The following is a 25,156-nucleotide window of genomic DNA, read 5'->3' as shown; positions in this document are numbered from 1 at the left end:
TGTGTTGCATTGTGCATGCATAGTCGTAGATTATTGAGACCTACTCTTATCCCTTTAAATTTTCATCTTGAATCAATTGTTCGAAACCCTAGGGGAAGAGGTAGTTCTAGTCAATCCATTTCATCAATGGAAGGACACAATGAGGACCATGTGGAGGACCTTGGTCACATAGACCAACAAGGTATCCTCCACCCCAATGTGCATCCTGATGACATACAAGTTCCATTAGGCATACCAAGGCCATATGTTCATCCACCACAATAACAAGGCCAAGTTCCACTGGGAATGCCAAGGCCAATTTATGCTCCACCATCTCCCATTATTCGAGGCAACCAAGGTGCCTATGTTGCGCCTCCAATTACTAATCCTCCCCTTGTTTTAAGAGATCACTATGTGCCTAATGAATATAATGCACCCACATGCATTCAATTGCCACCATTTAGAGCACACCATTATGAAATCAAGCCACAAACCATTCAAATGCTTCCTAACTATCATAGACTTCCAAGTGAAGAACCTTACAAGCATTTGGATGAGTTTCTTAAAGTATGTTCCACCGTAAAATACACGAAAATGCCGAAGGAGGTCTTAGGGCTTAAACTTTTTCCATTCACCCTTAAAGACAAAGCAAAATATTGGTTTAACAATCTTAGGCCTTTTTCAATAACTTCTTGGGCGGAAATGCAACAAAAGTTCTTGAAGAAGTACTATCCGGTTTCTAAGACCAATGCCATAAGTACCTTAATTCGAGAATTTTCACATAGGGATGGAGAAACATATCATGAGGCATGGGAACGCTTTAATGAATTATTTAGGAAGTGTCCACATCATGACATCCCCAAATGGCAATTAGTTTAATATTTCTTTGAGAGCTTATCGGACAATTACAAAGGCATGGTTGATGCTTCCATAGGTGGCTCTTACATTGATAGGCATGAGGATGACGTGTCGTGTCTTTATGAGAGCATGAGTGAAAATTCTTTGTATCGTACTTTATCTTCGAAGAATGGTAGAAATTGTAGTGATAGGAAGAGTGTTGGCTTACATCAAGTCGACCACTCCAATGAAATTGCCGCCGAAATGAAATCATTATCTGAAAGGTTTAATCAATTTTTGATCAACCAAAACTCGGCGAATCAAGTATCTTCCTTCCCTAACCATTCTCATCATGCATCTAATGAGACATGTATAACTTATTCAAGTGTGTTACATTCTACTTCCAATTATCCACATGGACATGTGCAAAGTGAGCATCATGAACAAGCAAATGCTGTTTTTACTAATCAAGGGAACAATACTTATGGCAATCATTATAATCCTAGTTGGAGGAATCACCCGAATTTCTCTTGGAAAAACCAAGGGGAGGGCTTAAACCCTTCCCAAGGTGGTTTTCAAGGAAAGTACATTCCACTTCCAATGCAAAGCCAAGGTTCCTAAGGTTTTAGATCATCATACCAATCACAAGGAAACTAATTCTCTAATTCTCATTTCCCTAATCAATCATATTCCCAAGGAAATGTTAGAAGTCTCGCTTTTGAAGAGAAAGTTTTGACCGCTTTAGGCACTTTAAAGGCAAACACACAATTACTTCATTCTCACTCTCAATCCATTGCAAAGCTAGAAACCCAAGTAGGGTAAATAGCTAGAACTTTAAATGCAAGAGAGAAGGGAAAAATGCCTGTGAATGCCCCACAAAAGTAACAATGTGTTGTGGAGACTGATTCCTCATCGGAAGGTTACACAATAGAGCATGTCAATGCGGTGACTACCTTGAGAAGTGAAAAGATTATGGATAACTAAGTGGGTGTGTCCAATGAAGAGAGTGAACCGGTGCAACCACAAGTTGACACCCGTCCCGTTTCATATCATATTCCTTCTTCATTGCATGTGCATGACCATATAAATGAGAATGTGTTGAAAAGTGATTTTGAAAAGAAAGATTTACAAAATGACTTGAAAACTTCTTGTGTTGAAGAGAATTCAAAGGAAAATTCTGAAAAAGTTTTTGAACCAAAAGCTCCATTTCCAGATACTTTAAAAGGATCTATTTCAACTGCTAAGCAAAAGGCCAAAGTAAATGAAATCATGGACATGTTTAGGCAAGTGAAAGCCAATTTTTCACTTTTGGATGCAATCAAGCAAATTTCGGCTTATGCTAAATTCTTGAAGGACTTGTGCACCCAAAAGAGAAAGAACAAAAGCTAAGCACCTAGAAAAGTGGTCTTAACCGAGCAAGTGAGCTCAATTTTGCAGCATAACACTCTTTTAAAGTTTAAGGACCCCAGTTCACGTACCATTTCATGCATCATAGGTGTCCATATCATTAATCGGGCTCTTCTTGACCTAGGAGCAAGTGTTAATCTTTTTCCATACTCAGTATATGTCAAATTAGGCTTAAGAGACTTGAAACCGACGTCGGTGGTTTTACAACTTGCCGACCGATCAATTAAAGAGCCTAGGGGTATCATTGAGGATGTCTTGATTAAAATTGATAAATTCTTCTTTCCCGTTGATTTCGTTGTCATTGACACGGAACCGGTTCCCAATCCTAAAAGCCAAATTCCCGTTATCCTTGGCGGTCCTTTCTTGGCAACCGCGAATGCCAACATTAACTGTAGGACGGGGATAATGAAGATCTCATTTGGCCATATGAAGGTAAAGTTGAATATTTTTAATCCAATCCCCAACTTATTTGACAAGCATGAAGAGATTAATGTTGTAGAAAAATGTCATGACCTTAAAAGTGAAGGAATTGAGTTTTTGTGTGAGACCAAAGTTTCAAAAAGTCCATCTTCAACCTTAAAACCAAAGAAAGTTGTTTCAAAATCTTGTTTTGAAAGGGCGTGGAAGCCCAAAGATTGTTTTAACTAAGGACCGAAAACGTCTTTTGAGCTTAATCCAACAAGTTCCTTAAAGAACTATTTGTTGGGTGGAGTTCAAAGCACTTATCACCCCATTGAGGAGGGGATGCACTATAAGGTGTTTGATCTGGGCTAAAAGAGCCCAACATCTTGCTAGAGACGTTAAAGACTAGCAAGACATTTCGTAGGGTGTCAAAACCCTATTCCTCCCTCATTTCTATCTTTAATTTCATTTCTTGCGAAGTCTAGATATTGGCTTTGGGTTCATATGCATTGTTAGGAACTTTGATTAGGATTGCATGCAGTTTTATGTTGAAATTAAGCATTTTGCATAAGTTCGATTGATCTCAAAGAAGTATTAGATTGATCAAACTTCGACCTGCATCCAACACTTAGAAAATTTTTGACCTGCATCCAAATCACCTCTCTGTCCCATCGATCGAATTTGTTCTCAGATTGATCATAAGTCCTTAGATCGATCCAAACTTCAAGTTCGATCGATCTTGAGCTCCAATACTTAGAAAAATTTTTGAACCCAAAAACCTGCACATTTTTAGCTCTCTATCAGATCGATCGATCATTTGTTCAAATCGATCTCATTTCTAGAATTTATTGCTTTGACTTTATTTTGACTTTTTTATTTTAAAATTCCAAATATATATATATATATATATATATATATATATATATTATTTCATTTTATTTTATTTCATTTTATTTTCCAAAAATTCCAAAAAGATTTTATTTTATTTCAATTCTTCAAAAATCCAAAAAATTTTATTTTTAATTTTTTGTTTTAAATTTTAAATTAAAAAAAAAAATCTCAAAAATACTTTGAGGAGAGATCGATGTCAGTTCGATCGATCTGAGGCTTAGTTCGACCGATCGAACTGGCAAGGGAATGTTTTTAAAAAAATGAAACCGAGGGTTTCTAGATCGATTCCTAAGATCGATCTAACCCTCTCAAACCCCTTTGTCTCTCGTCACCGCTACACCCACCTTCTCCATCTCCGACGATACCTCCGGCGAGCTTCATCTTATCCCGAATCTCTCTCTCTCCTCTCAGATCTTCATCTCATCTCATCCTTTGATTTGGGTAAGATCTGACTCACATCTTGTATTTCAAGCTTCGATTTGCTTCATACATGTTTTCCATGTTAGATCCATGATGTTTTAATGATGATTATTGCAATATCTGAAGATTTGAAGCTTTGTTTGTATATGTGTATATATATGTATATATGGTTGTATATATTTTAAAATTTTTATTTATTTTTGGGAGTATGGGTCTCGTTAAGTGATTAGGATTGATGCTATGTTGTGTTGATGGGCCCACGACCTTGTTCGTGACGGCCCCGTGCCATCCACATCACAGATCTGTGACTGCTCATGTTCTTTGCACAGTTCGATCGATCGAATATATTTCTCAGATCGATCTAGTGAGATCGATCGAACTTAGTTTCTTAGTTCCTCAGATAGATCATGTGAGATCGATCTCACATTTTTTGTGATCGATCGAACTTCACAGATTTCATATACACATTCTATCCATCTTATCTTGTGTCCATGCTATCTCATTCATGCCCAATGCCTGTGATTTTCCACATTGGATGTATTTTACACTTATACTGCTTAGCATGTTCACATCCTGTCACTTCCATAGATTCATGTCATTTATCTGTTTTGTCTATCTTACTTGACATACATGATTCTATTTTGTGATTTAAATTCTTTATTCTGGCACTGACTTCACTTGCAAGTTTTCAATTATTTTACAGACCGAGTTTGGATGACGAGGTAGGCCCATCTCATGCTCAGGAACCCATTCCACCTTAGTCTCCAGTTGACAACCGCCTACAGTCTTCAGATGGAGCATCTCCTTTACACAGTGAAGCTGAGGCTGAGCATATACCATCTCCACCACCACAGCCAGCTCAGCCAGATCCGGAGTTAGACCAACAATTACATAGATACTCACGCCTTTCAGTGGCGCATGAGTCGGTCTTCGATACAGACTTCTTTTCCCAATCGGTACTTACCCGATCAGCTTATGATGATATATTACGGAGGGGCCTTGCAGCCATTATTGCCCCTGTCACATACCCAGTGTACCCGAGGCTAGTACGGATGTTCTTCTAAAACCTTCGGCCTGCCCCGCGTAACATGGTAGAGCTGAGGACGTCCATTGATGGCCATTTGATTTCTATCACTGTGGACACATTATTCAGATCATGCCATTGTCCATATGACTACCCTCTAGAGCTATAGGAGACACATCCCAGGCTATATCAGCCTTCATAGACGGACATGGCAGTTCTTCTCACAGGTCACTATGCCGATAGCAAGACTTTCGTCACCCGCACTTATCTTCCAAACGACCCGTGGTTTTTCGACTCTGTCTTGTACCGTAACATCTTTATAGCCTGCCATAAGATACAGCGGAGAGGCGACTTTTTGACAGCTCTATACGCATTTTATTCAGGACATTGGCTATCTATCCCAGTACTCATCTGGAGCGTGATGAGGAAGCTCTATGATGACTACATTAGCAAGGAAAGGCCCAAAAGGGCTAAGTATCTCCCATTCGGCCACCTTATCACCCAGATTCTATGTGATCAGCACTATCCCTTCCAGCCACGGGAGCGTCTTGAGCGAGGATCCTGTACCTTCCAGAAGAAGGACTGGGATAAGAGCTATAATGCTATTATCGCGAGATTACAGGATGACGCATTAGAGGCGGCAGAGGAGTTAGAGGCTGAGGAGGCAGCAACAGCAACAGACCCAGTAGCAGACGACATACCAGTCGATCCAGCTGTTGTACATATGGATATTGATTTGGAGTAGCCTACCGAGGTCGTAGAGCAGCACTCTCCAATTGGGTCACTCATTCACGATGCGGAGCTGGCTCAGGATCATCATTCTCCCGCTCTAGCGGTACCTGAGGCTCTAGCACAGACACTCGGCTTTGGAGAGCGACTCAAGTCTTTGGAGGATGTTGTAGTGTCTATCCGCGCTGACACGGTCTCTCTCCGAGAGGATGCTGTCTCCATTAGAGCTGATATTGCTACCCTCCGTACGAATGTCATGACCGCATTCAGAGATCTAGCCAGAGACATCCGCGGAGCACGATCTGCCCATCCTACTTCTTCTTCCTGATCTCTCTATCTCTTTCCTCCCACCATCTTATATATCTGTGATATCTGTATATTTTTTATACTGTTATATTATTTTTGTAGCCGTGTCTGTCGGCTCTGATACTGGATGTAATGTACATTATTCTTTGTTTCTATATGCTTTTTTTATGGATGTCATATTTTCATATTCTTAAAGCTATCTGTTTGACTCCATCAGGTGCATCCCAATGACTTCAGTGAGAGAGAATGCTGCCCAAAATTTTCAAGACCACCCTTATACCTCTCTCTATTTTCAGTTGCTATCCCATTTACACTTGCATGTCCACTGTGCACTGTTATTATCCCTTTTGTTATCTGATGAGTTTATCCAAGTGCCAAATTTCAGGACCACAGTTAATCCCAAGTTTGGGGGGGCTATGCCACCCACTTTGGATACTTCTGTCCCAGCCATTCTTTGCCTTAATTGCACTGGTATACTCTATCCTGTTGTTCTCGTTGCACATTGAGGACATTATTCCATTTAAGTTTGGGGGTAATGGTGCTTTACACTATTTGTTTTTAAATGCAAAATTTTGAGCATGTCTTGTGTATTTGAGAGATTTTCTATAATTGGTCCATGCTAGCAATGATTTTAATCTTTTGAGGACTATATTGCTTAGAATTTTAAAATTGCTTGACTTGAGAGTCCAAAACTCCTTGTATGCCTTGTGAATGCCATTTATGAGTAAATTTTTCAAAAAATTGATATCTTGCTTGCACTTGTGGTCCATATCATCTTGATTTTATGATTGTTTTGAGATTCACTCTAGTATTCTACATTAACACAGGCGCACACTAGCATTCATTTGTGGGGTACATGCTTTGTTGATTATTGAATTGCTTATATCCCAATTGGGCTAGTAGTGCATTGAAAGCTTTCATTCCTGATAAAGGTGGATAACAACCCCTTTTCACTAAGTAGTCGGGATTCTAGCCTCATCAAGCACTGAACTTCTCGCGCCGAAAGGTGGAGGGCCCAAACTCTAGGTTAATAATTGAACTTGATTCTTAAAAAAAAAAAAAAAAAAAAAAAAAAAAGAGAGAAAAAACAAAAAAGTTGCAAAGCAATAAAAAAGTGAGGACTTCTCCCAAAAGGCGAGAAGTGGGAAATGATTAGATGGAGGTTGTCTTGATTTGTAACCTAGTTGATTTGAGCTTGTAAGTCCGTAGGGGTGTTTGAACGCCTAATACTCTAAAGCCGTCTGGTTTGGGAGTCATTGACCTAACGCTTAACCTCATGAATCACTAGAAAGCTTAATAGATTAACACATTACACCATGCTTCCATCTTTGATCCTATTTAAAGAAAAAAAAAAAAATTTTGAGTGGAAAGAATAAGCGCACCTAGATCAATAAAGCTTTAATAAAAGGTTCACTTTTTATCTTGATGATCGGTACTAGATTTGTGTACTAGTTTGAGGGTAAGGATGTGATTAATTCTTTAGTTGGCTTAGATAGCAACATATTTGCTGCCGGTCCACTCAAAAAGGGTTCTAGTGTTGATTTGATTTTCATGATCATTTTCTTGATGTGTGGAGGACCATACTTGTTTGCTTGATGTTGAGATTTAGGGAGATTACTTAGAAATGTTTGAAACATTGCATACTTGAGATAGTTTTCTCCCAATGCTTGTTTGCAATATTCGTACCTCTTTTGAAAGAATGAGCTTAACGTTTGTGGGTATCATTTCTGGAAACCCTCACGAGACTTCACTCGTCCACTAGGGGTAACCTAGGGGTTTAAAAGGCTTGTTGCATATGCTAAATGTAATCGTGTTCCCTACGAAAGTGGCGTTATCCATTTATTGCTTTCTACTTTATAGTTGTATAGTTGTTCATTTCATTCCTTTACTTTCTAGTTTATTGCTAGGGACTAGCAATATTTAAGTTTGGGGGTGTGATAAGCGCTAAAAAGTGCGTATTTAAACCCCCTAAGCTTAAGTATTCTAGGACCTTAATCTATCTTACTTTACCGTATTGTATTGATTTCGTGTTATTTCCATTTTCAGGTGCTTATCCCCAAAATAAGCTAACTCAGCCAAATAAGAGCATAATTGAAGCAATTCTGGGATGAATCAAAGAAATGAGCAAAGTAGAGCAAAAGGAAGCAAAAGGTGGAATTTCAGTAACTTCGATCGATCTCAAGAAAAGTTCGATCGATCCAACTTTAATCTATCTCAGCACTTTAAGATGATCTGAGCCATGTTTGTTCCTATTCAAAAATCTCAAAGTTCAATCAATCCAACCTCATTCTATGATCGATCGAACCATCTTGTCTTTATCCAAATAATTGATCTTATCCAGTTATACCACCCAACCAACCACTTTTGTCCTTTTCCCAAAAATATCTTCAAAATATCTCAGATTTGTTTTTATCCAAAAAGGTGCCGCCATTGAGGATCGATCTAACTTCAATTCGATAGATCTCAGCCATGTTTGATTGATCGTACCTTAAGTTTGACCAAACGAACCACCCAAATCCCGAGAAAAATCCAAATTCCAGCTCATTAAAAGTTGTCTCATATCCAATCATTAGAGGACTATTGGTGTACGAGCCCAGCTCATTTGGGGTGATTTTTGACCTACTTATATAAGGAATATGAGCCACTTTTACACATATTTTAGAGCCTTTGGATATACTTTGATACACATACTTAGGGAGGAAGAAAAGAAGAGGAGGAGGTTAGAGACACTATTGGAGACTCTTCATCAACCAAGGAGTAGATTTCTTCCATTAAGCTTGCCCTTGAAGGTTGGAGGACATCATCCATGAGTGGCTAGACATCCTTTTGGGGCTAGAATTAGCCCTAAACATGCTTTCTACTTCTTGATTTATGTATTTTTGAGGGGATTTGTATTGTGATTCATGTCTTGATACTTTTATATATATAGATCTTGTGTATTCAATGATTTATATGGTTAATGCTTCCAATTGATCATTTCATTCTATCCACATGTCTATGTATACTAGAATAGATGTTCATGTGTTTGTCTCTATTTATTGTATTATTGATGCATGTCTATGTGTATTGATGCTATAAATTTAGAGATTGTCAAGACATAGTGTTTAATGTCACGTTTTTGTGGTTTATTTGATGGTTTATACTCATTTCTTGATGGATTGTACCTCTCCCTTAGTTAAATAGTTTAATTGCATGTCATTAGCTTAGTTATAGTGTAGTTGTGAAATGGGAGGACAATCCATGCTTGTTGTTGATGTTCCATACTTATGAAAGTAAGTAACATATATCTCTAACCTTGTGATATGTTTGGATTGTGAGCTTAAAGAAAGGATTAATAGCTTAATTTGATATGTTGTGCTATCCACCATGTTGTTTAGACAATATATGCTTAATTTATCATCCATGCTTGTTGAAACAACCACACACACACCTTGTTGCAATACATATTCTTCCCCTTATTAATCATTCATTAAAGGTGTAGAAAAGCTATGCTTAGTGGTAATCTCTAAACCCAAGATCTCTCTCTCTTTCATTCTCTCTATTGTATTATTGTTTACTTTAATTTAATTTGTATCTAGTTTAATCCACCAACCAACCACTATTTTGATCACTCGACCTACTAACCCTAATTTGGATTCCTCAACCTAGTGCAACCCTCAATCCCTTGGGACGATCCCTACTCACCCTAGCTATATTTTTAGTGAAAGGTAGTAGTGGTAAATTCTAAATGTAAAACTTGGCCACATTGCATAAACTTTTTGGTTTGGCGACGACACCACCAACAACCTATTTGAATCGCCACACTAGAAAACATACATCAAATATCATAATATGATATGAGGTTAAGGTATGCATTGTAAGGTAATATAACACAAGATGAACAAGAAGTAAGAGATTAAGCCCAAAAGGTAGTGTGGAAAAGTTTTTATGTTTTCATTTTATGAAAGCATGAATAGACAAAATGCAAGAGTTAAAATATAAAGATGTATGGACAAAATGAAATAGAAAAATAAAGAAGTCAAAATAAATTTTTTAATTTCTTTTTCATTGATCGATTGAAATTTCCTACAGTCGATCGAGATAGTCCACGATCGATTGAAAAGCTTGAATATTGATGCCTTGGGAACAAAATTTTTTGACGTGGTTGCCGATAACTAAATTCGATCAATCGAGACTATGCTTGATCGATCAAAAAATCATAAGCAGGAAGATTTTCTTTGAAATTTTGATTCTAAGGCACAAATGCATGGAATTTTTCAATGATGCACCAAAGACCTTATCTAGACGCCGCAAGAATGAAAAACAAAAGAGAGAGAATAGAGGAATAGAGTTTGGAAGCTCTATAAAACTATGTTTAACGTCTCTAGACGACGTTCAAACTATCTCAATCATCAAGATAGATGGGATCCACCAAATGGGTGGCTTCCATATCTCTTTGAAAAGCTTACCCTTCAATGTAGGGCTTCAATCTTTGACCATTTACTTTGAAAGTTTTCCATTTTTAAGCTCTTGATCTCAACCGCCCCAGGAGAAGCAACGAAAATTATTTCATACGGGCCTTCTCATTTAGTACCCAACTTTCCGGGAAAGAGTTTGAGCCTAGAGTTGAAAAGTCATGCTTTTTACCTAGGCTTGAAGGACTTCTTCACAATGTGTTTATCATGGAATGCTTTGGTCCTTTCTTTATATAGTTTGGCCTTATGTCTTAACTCTTTTAACTCATTCAATTGTAGCAAATGGTTCTCATCGGCTTTATCAAGGTCAAGGTTAAGCTTTTTAATTGCCCACATAGCTTTATGTTTTAACTCAACCAGAAGATAGCAAGGCTTCCCATAAATAAGTTTATAAGGAGACATGCCGATGGGAGTCTTATAAGCCATCCGATAAGCCCACAAAGTATCATTCATTTTTCTTGACCAATCCTTCCAGGTTGCGTTCACTGTCTTTTCAAGAATTTACTTTATTTCCTGATTTGAAACTTCAACTTGCCCACTTGTTTGAGGATGGTAAGTGGTCGCAACCTTATAAATGACGGAGTATTTCAAGAATAGTGTCTTCAAGAATTGAATGCAGAAATGCATTCCTCCATCACTAAAAATTGCTCTTAGCATACCAAAATGAGTAAAGATGTTTGATTTAATGAATTGAACTACCACAGAGTGGTCGTTCGTTTTGGTAGCATAAGCCTCAACCCACTTGGAAACAATATCTACAGTAAGTAGGATGTATTGGAAGCCATAGGACATAGGGAATGGCCCCAAGAAGTTAATGCCCCAAATATCAAAAATTTCCACAACAAGAATATTAGTTAAGGGCATCATGTCTCTCTTTGACATTGATCCCATCTTTTGGCACTGCTCACACACCTTGCAAAAGTTGTATGCATTTCTATGGATAGTGGGCCAAAATAGACCACTTTGAAGAACCTTTAAGGTGGTCTTCTTGGCACTAAAATGCCCACCACATGCAAGTGTGTGGCAAAACACGAGAACACTAGGAACTTCGCTCTCTGGAATAAATCTCCTTACTATTTGGTCTGGGCAATATCGAAATAGAATGGGATTTTCCCAATAGAATTTTCAAATGTTAGCAAAGAAACGGTCCCTTTTTTGCCTTGACCAATTGGTTAGAAGCTTGCCAATTGTAAGGTAGTTCACAATGTCGGTGAACCAAGGCAATTTTCCATTAGAAACTTGGAAGAGTTGCTTATCCAAAAATGAATCATGAATTGGAGGACTTGGAGAAGGTTTAACCATTAGTCTTGAAAGATGGTCGGCAATAACAATTTCAGAGCCTTTCTTGTCTTTGATTTCAAAATCAAATTATTGGAGAAGTAAGATGCATCTTATTAAGTGAGGTTTGGTTTCCTTTTTAGTCAAGAGATGCCTAAAAGCGGTATGATCAGAAAACATAATGACCTTCGACCCCAAGAGATATGACCTAAATTTGTCAAGGGCATACACTACGGCAAATAATTCCTTCTCAGTAATGGAGTAATTCAATTGGGCACCCGAGAAAGTCTTTCTTGCATAGTATATGGCACATGAAAGTTTTCCCACTCTTTGCCCCAAAACAGCACCCATAGCATAATCGGAAGCATCACATATAATCTCAAATGGTAATGACCAATTTGAAGGTTGCATAATGGGAACAGATGATAATAAATCACAGAGTTTATGAAAAGCGTCTAGGCATGCATGATCAAAGACAAATGGTGTCTCCTTGGTGAGAAGATTGCATAAGGGTCTAGCAATTTTGCTAAAGTCTTTGATGAAACGGCGATAGAAGCCGGCATGACCTAGAAAGGAGCGGATTTCCCTCACTGTAAAAGGTGGAGGCAATTCGAATATAAGCTCAACCTTCACTTTATCAACTGTAATACCCCTTTTGGATATGACATGGCCCAAAACAATCCCCTATTGAACCATGAAATGGATTTTTTCCCAACTAAGAACAAGATTTGTCTCACGACATTTTTTTAACACGAGTGATAGATTGTGAAGACAGGAATCAAAAGAAAACCCAAAGACCGAGAAAGCATCTATAAAGACTTCTAAATACTTTTCCACCATGTCCGAAAAAATTGACATCATACAACTTTGGAATATGGCGGGAGCATTACACAAACCAAATGGCATCCGTCGATAGGCAAATATGCCAAAGGGACAAGTAAAGGTGGTTTTTTCTTGGTCAAGTGGATCAAGGGCTACTTGATTATAACCTAAATAGCCATCTAGAAAGTAATAGTATTGTTGCCTGGCTAACCTCTCTAAAATTTGGTCAATGAAAGGCAAAGGGAAATGATCTTTTCTAGTGACGGCATTCAATTTACGGTAATCAATGGATACACACCATTAAGTGGCAGTGCGTTTAGAAATTAGATCACCCTTAGAATTTTTAACCACCGTAATTCCCGATTTCTTATGAACTATTTGGGTTGGACTTACCCATTTACTATCGAAGATTGGATAGATAAGTCCCACATCTAAAAGCTTCATAATCTCATTTTTAACCACTTATTTTATATTTGGATTTAATCTCCTTTGAGCATCTCTAAAGGGATTCTCATTCTCCTCCATAAAAATGCATACATACATATAGAAAGGTCAAGTCCCTTTAGGTCGGCCACACTCCACCCAATGGCTTCCTTATTTTCTTTAAGCACTTCCGAAAGGTCATTCTCTTGGGCCCCTTTCAGACTTAAAGAAATAATGACCGGTAGAGTCTCTTTTGGGCTAATAAGGCATGATTGAGATTGGAATGGAGTGTTTTAAGCTTAAGAGTGGGTGGGAAGATTAGAGATAGAACCGGTGGAGTGTTAGAGAGTGGAGGAAGAGGTTCTTTCGGATTTTTCCAAGGTGGTAAGTCTAAAATAGCAACCGATTCCATCAAAGTACTTACTTCACTCTTGGATCTTTCATTATTGATGAGCGCTGAAAAGTGCAATTTAAACCCCTTAAGCTTAAGCATTCTAGTACCTTTATCTATCTTACTTTACCGTTTTAGATTGATTTCGTATTATTTCCATTTTCAGGCACTTATCCCGAAAATAAGCTAACTCAGCCAAATAAGAGCAGAAATGAAGTAATTCTGGGATAAATCAAAGAAAGGAGCCAAGTGGAAGCAAAAGGAAGAAAAAGGTGGAAATCAACATCTTCGATCGATCTCAGATTAAGGTTCGATCAATCCAACATAATCGATCTCAACACTTCAAGATGGATCAGAACCATGATGACATTTTCGAGATCTCAAAAGTTCGATCGATCCAACATCATTCTTCGATCGATTGAACTGCCTTGTCCTTATCCAAATGATTGATCTTATCTAGTTGTACCGCCTTACCAACCACTTTTGTCCTTTTCCCAAAAATATCTTCAAAATATCTCAGATTTGTCTTTATCCAAAAAGCGCCACTATTGAGGATCGATCCAACTTCAGTTCGATAGATCTCAGCCATGTTCGATCGATCCAAGTCCAAGGTTCGATCGATCGAACTTCCTCCAGTGCGAAAAAAGTTAAATCTCCAGCTCACCAAGAGTTGTCCTTTATCCAATCATTGGGGAATATTTTGTGCACGACCCCAGCTCATTTTGTGTGTCATTTGACCTACCTATATAGGGATAAGGATTACTTTCTACACCAAAAAAGACAATAGCATATCACATCATATCATCTCATACCTTGTAAGAACTCTTAGAGAGCAAGCTTAGAGGAAGAGGAGGCTAGAGACACCATTGGAGACTCTTTATCAACCAAGGAGCAAATCTCTACCATGAAGTTAGCCCTTGAGGGTTGGAGAAGCACAACCATTAGTGGCTAGACATCCTCTTGGGGCTAGAGTTAGCCCCAAGCATGCTTTTTACATCCTAATTTTGTGTATTATTGAGGGATTAGTGTTGTAATTTATGTTTTGGCACTTTTATATATACAGATCTTGTTTATTCAATAATTTATGTGGTTTAATGCTTCTAATTGATCATTTCATTCTATCCAAATGTCTATGTATGCTAGAATAGATGTTCATGTGTTGGTCCCTATTTCTTGTGTTATTGATGCATGTCTATGTGTATTGATGCCATAGATCTAGAGATTGTCAAAACATAGTGCTTAATGGAATGCTCATGTAATTTTCTAGATAGTTCATGCTCATTTCTTGATGGATTGTGCCTCTCCCTTTGCTTAATTAGTTTAATTTCCTGTCATTAGCTTAATTGTAGTGTAGTGGTAGCATAGTTGTTAGATAGGAGGACAATTCATGCTTGTTGTTTGATGTTCCATACTTTTGAATGCAAGTAGCATATGTCTCTAACCTGGTGGTGTATTTGGCTTATGAGCTTAATGAAATGATTAATGACTTGCTAGATATATTGTGCTTTTCACATACTATTTAGACAATATATACTTAATTGCTATATATATTATGCTTTTCACATGTTGATTAGACAATGTATGCTTAATTAGTCACCCTTGCTAATTGAATCAACCAAACACACACACACATCAATATTGCAACACACATTTCCCTTATTAGTCACTTGTTAAGGGTGTAGAAAAACATTGTTTGGTGGTGACCTCTAAATCCTAAGAACTCTCTCTCCCTTACTTATTCTTTATTGCATTCAATTATTTAGTTTAATTTGCCCTTTAGTTTAATCAACCAACTAACTATTTGTTTGATCACTCAACCTACTAACCCTAATTGTGATTCCACAAGCTAGTACGACTCCAATCCCTTGGGATGATCCCTACTCACTCTTGCTACGTTAGTAGTAGTGTTGGTGCTTTTCTTGAACCGCACATTCACTACATTATTTTGGCGTATATTAAGCGGCTTCTACTCATCAAATTTTAGTGCCGTTGCCGGGGATTAGGCAACGGCGTATTTGTGGAATGAATTAGGAATTAGTACTCTTTTTATCGTATCTTTACTTTGTTTTTATATTTCTTTTGATTACTTATTATGTTTGTTCATCTTTGACAAGGAGCATTGAGCTAGGAGGCAAGCAAAGGAGCTAAGCAAGTAAGGAAAAATGCTATAAAAAAAAAAAAAAATTTAATTTTGTTAAGCTAAGCTATAAATTTGGAGTTGAAATGCTATAGGACCTTTGTGAGCTTTTTCTTACTTAATCCCTTAGTTGAATCATCAGCCTACGTGGAGGCTTGTTTTTAAATTCTTAGATAAATTGTGAGCCCGTGTGGAGGCAATCTTAATTGTTCTTTGCATTATTGTTGTTAAAGCATAGGATTATGGGTTAAGTGTTTGTGGAGGAAGATTTATTGAATTGTTGTGAAGTTGAAGTGTTTGTTCATTCATTGTGTTTGTGTGTTTTTACATTGTGCATGCATGGTCATAGATCACTAAAACTAACTCTTGTCCCTTTTGATTTGCATCTTGAATCCGTAGTTAGAAATCCTAGGGGAAGAGGAAGTTTTAGTTCTACCCAATCTATTACATCAATAGAAGGCCATAATGAAGAGCATGTAGAGGACCTTGGTCATATAGACCAATAAGGTATCCTCCATCTAAATGTGCATCATGAGAACATTCAAGCACCATTAGACATGCCTAGGCCATTCATTCACCAACCACAACAACAACAAGGCCAAGTTCCATTTGGAATGCCAAGGCCAATGTATGCTCCACAACCTCCCATCATTCAAGAAAATCAAAATCAAGGTGCCCACGTTCCACCTCAAATTGTTAATCCTCCACTTGCTTTAAGAGATCATTATGTGTCTAATGAATACAATGCACCCACATGCATTCAATTTCCACCATTTAGAGCACATCATTATGAAATTAAGCCACAAACCATTCAAATGCTTCCTAACTATCATGGACTTCCAAGTGAAGAACCTTACAAGCATTTAGATGAGTTTTTAGAAGTATGTTCCACCGTAAAATATACGGACATGCCAGAAGAAGTCTTAAGACTCAAACTTTTTCCATTTACCTTAAAAGACAAGGTAAAGTATTGGTTTAACAATCTTAGGCCTTTTTCAATCACTTATTGGGCAGAAATGCAACAAGAGTTCTTGAATAAGTACTATCCGGTTTCTAAGACCAATGCCATGAGAACCTTAATTCAAGAATTTTTACATAGGGATGGAGAAACATTTCATGAGGCATGGGAATACTTCACGAATTGCTTAGGAAGTGTCCACATCATGACATGTCCAAATGGCAATTAGTTCAATATTTCTTTGAGAGCTTATCGGACAATTACAAAGGCATGGTTGATGCTTCCATGGGTGGCTCATACATTGATAGGCATAAGGATGACTTGTGGCGTCTTTATGAGAGCATGAGTGAAAATTCTTTGCATAGAACATTATCGTCCAAGAATGGTAGAAATTCACAGGGTAAGAAGAGTATTGGCTTACATCAAGTCGACCATTCAAATGAAATAGTCGCCGAAATGAAGTCTTTATCTCAAAGATTTGTTTAATTTTTGATTAACCAAAACTCAGCGAACCAAGTATCTTCATTCCCTAACCATTCTCATATTGCATCAAATGAAGCATGTATGACTTGTTCTAGTGTTCTTCATTCTACTTCTCATTGTCCTCACAGACAAGTGCAAAATGAACAAGTCAATGCAGTTTTTGTGAACCAAGAGAACAATCCTTATGGTACTTATTATAATCCAAGTTGGAGAAATCATCTGAATTTCTCTTGGAAAAACTATGGAGAGGGCTCAAACCCTTCCCAAGGCGGTTTTCAAGGGAAGTACATTCCACCTCCACTTCAAAACCAAGGATCCCAAGGTTATAGACCTTATCAATCACAAGGGAATCAATTTGCTAACTCTCATTTTCCCAACCTATCTTATTCCCAAAGAAATGCTAGAAGTCCCACCTTTGAAGAAAAAGTTTTGAATGCTTTGGGCACTTTAGAGGCTAACACTCAATTACTTCATTCTCACTCTCAATCTATTGCGAAGCTAGAAACCCAAGTAGGGCAAATAGTAAGCACTTTTAATGCTAGAGAGAAGGGAAAGATGCCTATGAATGCCCCACCTAAGCAACAATGTGTTGTGGAAACCTATTCCTCATCGGAAGGCCACACCATTGAACATGTTAATGTGGTGACTACTTTACGGAGTGGTAGGATTGTGGACAATCAAGTTGAAATGTCCAATGAAGAGAGTGAACCAGTGCAACCTCAAGTTGTCACCCGTCCTGTTTCACATCCCATTCCTCCTTCATTGTATATACATGATCTTGTGAATGATAAAGCTTCAAAATGTGATTTGAAGAATGATTTTGAAGATGATTTGAAGAAAGATTTGCAAAAAAATGAGTTTGAACAAATTTTGTTGAAAAATATTTGAAACAAAGTGATTTGAAAACTTCTTGTGTTGAAGAGACTCCAAAGAAAAATTTTGAAAAGAGTTTTGAACCAAAAGTTCTATTTCCCGATGCCTTAAAAGGATCCATTTCAAAAGAAAAGCAAAAGGCAAAAACCAATGAAATCATGGAAATGTTGAGGCAAGTGAAAGTCAATCTTCCACTTTTGGATGCAATCAAGCAAATTTCGGCTTATACCAAATTCTTGAAAGACTTGTGCACCCAAAAGCAGAAGAACAAGAGCCAAGCACCAAGAAAAATGGTTTTGACCGAGCAAGTAAGCTCAATTTTGTAGCATAACACTTTACCAAAGTTTAAGGACCCCGGTTCACCTACTACTTCATGCATCATTGGTGATCATATCATTAATCAGGCGCTTCTTGACTTAGGAGCAAGTGTTAACCTTCTTCCATACTCGGTTTATGTCAAATTAGGTGAATTGAAACCAACGTCGGTAGTTTTACAACTTGCCGACCGATCCATTAAGAACCCTAGGGTTATAATTGAGGATGTATTGATTAAGATTGACAAATTCTTCTTCCCTGTCGATTTCGTTGTCATTGACACGGAACCGGTCCCCAATCCTAAAAGCCAAATTCCTGTTATCCTTGGCCGTCCTTTCTTGGCAACCGCTAATGCCAACATCAATTGTAGGACGGGGATAATGAAGATCTCATTTGGCCACATGAAGGTGAAGTTAAATATCTTCAACCCCACACCCAATTCATTTGACAAATATGAGAGAGAGGTTAATGTTGTAGACAAATGTCATGATCTTCAATGTCAAGGAAGTGAGCTTTTGTGTAAGACCAAAACTTCAAAGGGATCATCTTCAACCCTGTATTCTCAAATTCTTGTTTCAAATTCTTGCTTTGAAAGGGCATGGAAGCCTAAAGGTTGTGATTGCATTGACAAGGGATCCAAAGTTTCTTTTGAGCTTAATCTAACAAGTTCTTCAAAGAACCATTTGTTGGGTGGAGTTCAGAGCATCTATCACCCCAATAAGGAGGGGATACATTACAAGATCTTTGATCTGGGCTAAAAGAGCCCAATGTCTTACTAGAGACATTAAAAACTAGCACGACATTTCGTAGGGTGTCAAAACCCTATTCTTCCCTCATTTCTATCTTAAATTTCATTTCTTGCGAAGTCTAGATACTTGTTTTTGGTTCATATGCATTGCTAGGAACTGCGATTAGGATTGCATGAACTTTTATGTTGTGATTGAGCATTTTGCATAAGTTCGATTGAGCATTTTGCATAAGTTCGATCGATCGAACTTCCACCTGCATCCAACACTTTGAAAAAATTTCAACCTGCATCCACCTGCATCAAAATCACCTCTCTATCCCATCATTCGAACTGATTCTCATATCGATCAAAAGACCTTAAATCGATCCAACTTTAAAGTTCGATCAATCTTGAGTTCCAACACTTAACCAAATTTTTAAACAAAAAACCTGCATATTTTTGCTCTCTGTCTGATCGATCGAACATTTTGTTCAAATCGATCTCAGTTCTTCAATTCTCTATTTTGACTTTGGTTTAACTTTATTTGACTTTTTAATTTTCAAAAATCCAAAAATATTTATTTTATTTGACTTTTTAATTTTCAAAAATCCAAAAATCCAAAAATATATATTTCAAAAATCGAAAAATATTTTTATTTTTCAAAAATCCAAAAATATTTCCTATTTTAATTTTTAATTTCAGTTTTTTATTTTTCAAAAATTTCAAAAATTCCAAAAACACTTTGAAGAGAGATCATCAAAGTTCGATTGATCTGACATCTCAGTTCGATCGATCGAACTAATAGGGAAAAGTTTTAAAAAATGGACCTAGAGGGTCTCAAGATCGATTCATTAGATCGATCCAACCCTCTAAACCCTTGTCCCTCATTCCCGTCACCACTGCACTCACCCATCATCTTCTCCGGCGAATTTCCGGCGAGATCCAAACTTTGATTATCTCTCTCTCCTCTCGGATTTGCATCACCATCTTCCTCTCATCTTCTCTCGCGACTTGAGGTAAGATCCGAGCTACACCTTGTCATTTCAAGATTCAACTTGATAATACATGTTGCCTACATGCTAGATCTAAGATATATTGTTGATGAAATCCACCATTGATGAGCTTGAAGCATGTTTGTATATATGGGTATATATATGTATATATGGTTTTATATTTTTGAATTTTGATTTGATTTGTGGGAGTATGGGCCATGCTATGTTAGTAGGATTGATGATTTGATGAGTTAATGAGCCCACGACCTTGTTCGCGTGGCCCCCATGCTTCCAAAGTCACAGATCTGTGACCTTTTAGTTTTCATCTTCGCATAGTTCGATCGATCGAAATTCTATCTCAGATCGATCTTGAGAGATCGATCGAACTCAGTTTTTCAAATTTCTCAGATCGATCGAAGTTTTGAGATCGATCTCAAACCTTTTTGTGATCGATCGAACTTCACAGATCTCATACACGCACTTCATTCATCATGTATTATGTTCATGCTATCTCATTCATGCCCAATAACTGTGATATTCTACATTGGATGCATTTCATACTTACATTGTTTAGCATGCTTCATATCCTATCACTTGCATAGATTCATGTCATCTATATGATTTGTCTATCTTATTTGACATGCATGTTTCTATTTTGAGCTTTCAATTCTTTATTCTGGCACTAACTTCTCTTACAAGTTTTAGAATTATTTTTCAGGCTATGACTAAGAGCAAGACTGTTGCCAAGAGGCAGCATGGGCCTCAGAGACATATCAGACTGAGGATAGAGGAGCCAGCAAAGCCCTCTCATGCACAGGAGGAGCCATTACATCCTACTCCACCTCAGTCACCTGCTCATGAGGCTGAGGATGATAATATTCCATCCTCTTCTACGGCTCAGCCTGCGTTTACACCATCACTATCTCTATCATATGCTGGAGCTGAGCATTCACCATTACAATCTCCACCATGCCAGCCCACTCAGCCAGCTCGAGAGTGTGATAGGCCCGCGCCTAGTTATGCGCACATGACCATGGACCATGAGTCAGCTTTCGACATAGATTTCTTCTCCAGATCGGTGCTGACCCGATCAGCTTACCATGATATTATCCAGAGGGGCCTTACAACTATTCTTGCCCCAGTTACTGAGCCAGTCTACCAGCGGCTGGTACGGATGTTCTTCCAGAACCTCCGATCGTCCCCGCGTACCACAGCAGAGCTGGTCACTACTATAGACTACTATTACTGTGGACACGCTAGCCTGATCATGCCATTGTTAACACCAATGCCCTCCGGAGCTACAGGAGCTATATCCGAGGCTATAAAGGCCTTCTTATGCCGACATGGCAGTATTTCTTACAGGTCACCATGCCGATGGCGAGACTTTCGCCACCTGCACCTTTCTTCCAGATGACCTATGGTTCTTTGATTCTGTTTGCTTTCGGAATATATATATAGCCGGGCATAAGATTCAGCGGCGAGGAGACTATCTGACAGCCCTCTACGCATTTTATACAGGCCACTGGGTATCTATCCCCACACTCATCTGGAGCGTGATGAGGAAGCTCTTCGACGAGTATATCAACAAGGAGAAGCCTGGAAGGGCTAAGTCTCTCCCTTTTGGCCACCTCATCACCCAGATACTTATTGATCAGTGCTATCCTTTTCATCCTCAGGAGCACCCTGAGAGAGGTTCCTGTCACTTCTTGAAGAAGGACTAGAACAAGAGCTACAACGCTATCATCACTAAACTGTAGGACCACGCAGTAGTGGCCACAGAGGAGCTCGAGGCTGAGGAGGCAGAGACAGCAGCAGCAGATCCCGTAGCGGACGATGTACCAGTAGGTCCAGCTGTCGAGCATATAGATATTGATTTAGAGTGACCTGCAGATGACGCAGAGCAGCACTCTCCGACTAGATCGCCAGTACACAAGGAGGAGCAGACTCAGGATCTTTCTTCTGATTCATCCGTACCTGAGGCTCCTAGTCAGACCCCTCGCTTTGGAAAGCATCTTCAGGCTCTTGAGGATGCAGTGGTTGCTATCAAAGCTGATACTGCTACCATTCGAGCCGATGCTGTAGCCCACCAAGCTGATTTTGCTACAATCCGCACGGATGTCATGACTGCACTCCGAGACTTATCTCGTGATATTCGCAGAGCTCACCCAGCCATCCTGCCTCGTCCACTTGAGATTTCCAGTTTCTTCTATATTTTCATATTACACCTCTGCGCTCTATACTTCATTTTTATCACTGTATATTATTTGCAACCGGTCTGTCAGCTTTGATCTTTTGATGTATCAAGTACTATATTTTATTTATATATGCTTTTGTTATAGATGTCATGTGTTATATTTTTATCTCTGTATGTTTGACTCCATCAAGTACATCACAGTGACTTCAGTGAGAGAGTGTTACCCGATTTTCAGGACCACCCTTATATCCCTCTCACTATTTTATTTCATTTACACTTACATGTCCATTGTGCACTAATTATCCCTTTTTGTTATCTGATGAGTTTATCTGAGTGCTAAATTTCAGGACCACAGTTAATCCAAAGTTTAGGGGGGCTATGCCACCCACTTTGGATACTTCAGTCCCAGCCATTCTTTGCCTTAATGATACTGGTATACTCTTTCCTTTATTCTCTTTTCACATTGAGGACATTATGCCGTTTAAGTTTGGGGGTAATGGTGTACTTTACAGTGTTAGCTTTAAACTTCAAAATGCTAAGCATGACTTGTGTATTTTCTATGATTAATCCATATCTAGCTATGATTTTGATTTTTTGAGGACTATATTGCTTAAAATTTAAAAATTGCTTGACTTGAGAGTCCAATACTCCTTGTATGCCTTTTGGATGCCATTTAGGAGTAAATTTTTGAAAGATTGATATCTTGCTTGCATTTGTGGTCCACATCATCTTGATTTTGTGATTATTTTGAGATTCACTCTAGGATTCTACACTAGCACAGGCGCATACTAGCATTCATTTGTGGGTACATGCTATGTTGATTATTGAATTGTTTATATCCCAATTGAGCTAGTAGTGCATTGAAAGCTTTCATTCTTGATAAAGGTAGATAACAACCCCTTTTTACTAAGTAGCCGGGATTCTAGTCTCATCAAGCACTGAACTTCTCACGCCGGAAGGTGGAGGGCCCAAACTTTAGGTTAATAATTGAACTTGCTTACAACAAAAAAAAAAAAAAAAAAAAAAAAAAAAAAAAAAAAAGCAAAAGCAATAAAAGGTGAGGACTTCTCCCAAATGGTGAGAAGTGGAAAATGATTAGATGGAGGTTGTCTTCATTTTTAGCCTAGTTAATTTGAGCATGTAAGTCCGTAGGGGTGTTTGAACGCCTAATTCCCTAAAGCCATCTGGTTTGGGAGTCATTGACCTAACGCTCGACCTCATAAATTACTAGAAAGCTTAATAGATCAACACATTGCACCATGCTTCCATCTTTTATCCTTAAATATATATATATATATACATATATATATATGTAGTGAAAAGAATAAGCACACCTAGAACATTAAAGCATTAATAAAAGGTCCACTTTTTGTCTTGATGATCGGTACTAGATTTGTGTGCTAGTTTGAGGGTAAAGATGTGATTAATTCTTTAGTTGGCTTAGATAGCAACATATTTGATGCCGGTCCACTCAAAAAGGATTCTAGTGTTGTTTTGATTTGCATGATCATTGTCTTAATGTGTGGAGGACCATACTTGTTTGCTTGATGTTAAAATTTTGGGAGATTGCTTGGAAATTGTTGAAAAATTGCATACTTGAGGTAGTTTTCTCCCAATGCTTGTTTCCAATATTGGTGCCTCTTTTGTGAGAATGAGCTTAATGTTTGTGGGTATCATTTCTGGAAACCCTCATGAGACTTCACTCGTCTACTAGGGGTAACCTAGGGGTTTAAAAGGCTTGTTGTATATGCTAAGTGCAATCGTGTTCCCTACGAAAGTGACATTATCCATTTATTGTTTTCTAGTTCATACTTGTATAGTTATTCATTTCATTCCTTTACTTTCTAGTTCATTGCTAGAGACTAGCAATATTTAAGTTTGGGGGTGTGATGAGTGTTGAAAAATGCGTATTTAAACCCCTTAAGCTTAAGCATTCTAGTACCTTTATCTATCTTACTTTACCGTTTTAGATTGATTTTGTATTATTTCCATTTTCAGGCACTTATTCCGAAAATAAGCTAACTCAGCTAAATAAGAGCAGAAATGAAACAATTCTGGGATAAATCAAAGAAAGGAGCTAAGTGGAAGCAAAAGGAAGAAAAAGGTGGAAATCAACATCTTCGATTGATCTCAAATCAAGGTTACATCGATCCAACATGATCGATCTCAGCACTTCAAGATGGATCAGAGCCATGATGACATTTTCGAGATCTCAAAAGTTTGATCAATCCAACATCATTCTTCGATCGATCGAACTACCTTGTCCTTATCCAAATGATTGATCTTATCTAGTTGTACCACCCTACCAACCACTTTTGTCCTTTTCCCAAAAATATCTTCAAAATATCTCAGATTTGTCTTTATCCAAAAAGCGCCACCATTGAGGATCGATCTAACTTCAGGTTGATAGATCTCAGCCATATTCGATCGATCAAAGTCCAAGGTTCAATCGATCGAACTTCCTCCTGTGCGAAAAAGTTAAATCTCTAGCTCACCAAAAGTTGTCCTTTGTCCAATCATTGGGGAATATTTTGTGCACGACCCCAGCTCTTTTTGTATGTCATTTAACCTACCTAAATAAGGATAAGGATTACTTTTTACACCAAAAAAGACAATACCATATCACATTATATCATTTCATACCTTGTAAGAACTCTTGGAGAGCAAGCTTAGAGGAGGAGGAGGCTAGAGACACCATTGGAGACTCTTCATCAACCAATGAGTAAATCTCTACCATGGAGTTAGCCCTTGAGGGTTGGAGAAGCACTACCATGAGTGGCTAGAGTTAGCCCCAAGCATGTTTTTTACATCTTGATTTTGTGTATTATTGAGGGATTAGTGTTGTAATTTATGTTTTGGCACTTATATATATATATAGATCTTGTTTTTTCAATCATTTATGTGGTTTAATGCTTCCAATTGATCAATTTATTCTATCCATATGTCTATGTATGCAAGAATAGATGTTCATGTGTTTGTCCCTATTTCTTGTGTTATTGATGCATGTCTATGTATATTGATGCCATAGATCTAGAGATTGTCAAAACATAGTGCTTAATGGAATGCTCTTGTAATTTTCTAGATGGTTCATGCTCATTTCTTGATGGATTGTGC

The 25,156-nt window shown here is 38.0% G+C and overlaps 1 non-coding gene across 1 annotated transcript; it reads right to left on the bottom strand.

The window, feature by feature from the left end:
• Positions 1-734: 734 nt before the first annotated feature.
• LOC132301849 (small nucleolar RNA R71) lies at positions 735-836 on the bottom strand. The gene has a single exon (XR_009480658.1). It is a non-coding gene; the product is annotated as a small nucleolar RNA R71 (small nucleolar RNA).
• Between the last annotated feature and the right edge of the window lie 24,320 nt (positions 837-25,156).

Source organism: Cornus florida, unplaced genomic scaffold (assembly GCF_030987335.1).
Source record: "Cornus florida cultivar Cherokee Brave unplaced genomic scaffold, ASM3098733v1 CherokeeBrave_3.0.0_Hap2_Chr03, whole genome shotgun sequence".
Classification (NCBI taxonomy): domain Eukaryota; kingdom Viridiplantae; phylum Streptophyta; class Magnoliopsida; order Cornales; family Cornaceae; genus Cornus; species Cornus florida.
Note: the sequence above shows the minus strand (reverse complement) of the source record. Positions and strands in the feature narration are given on the sequence as shown.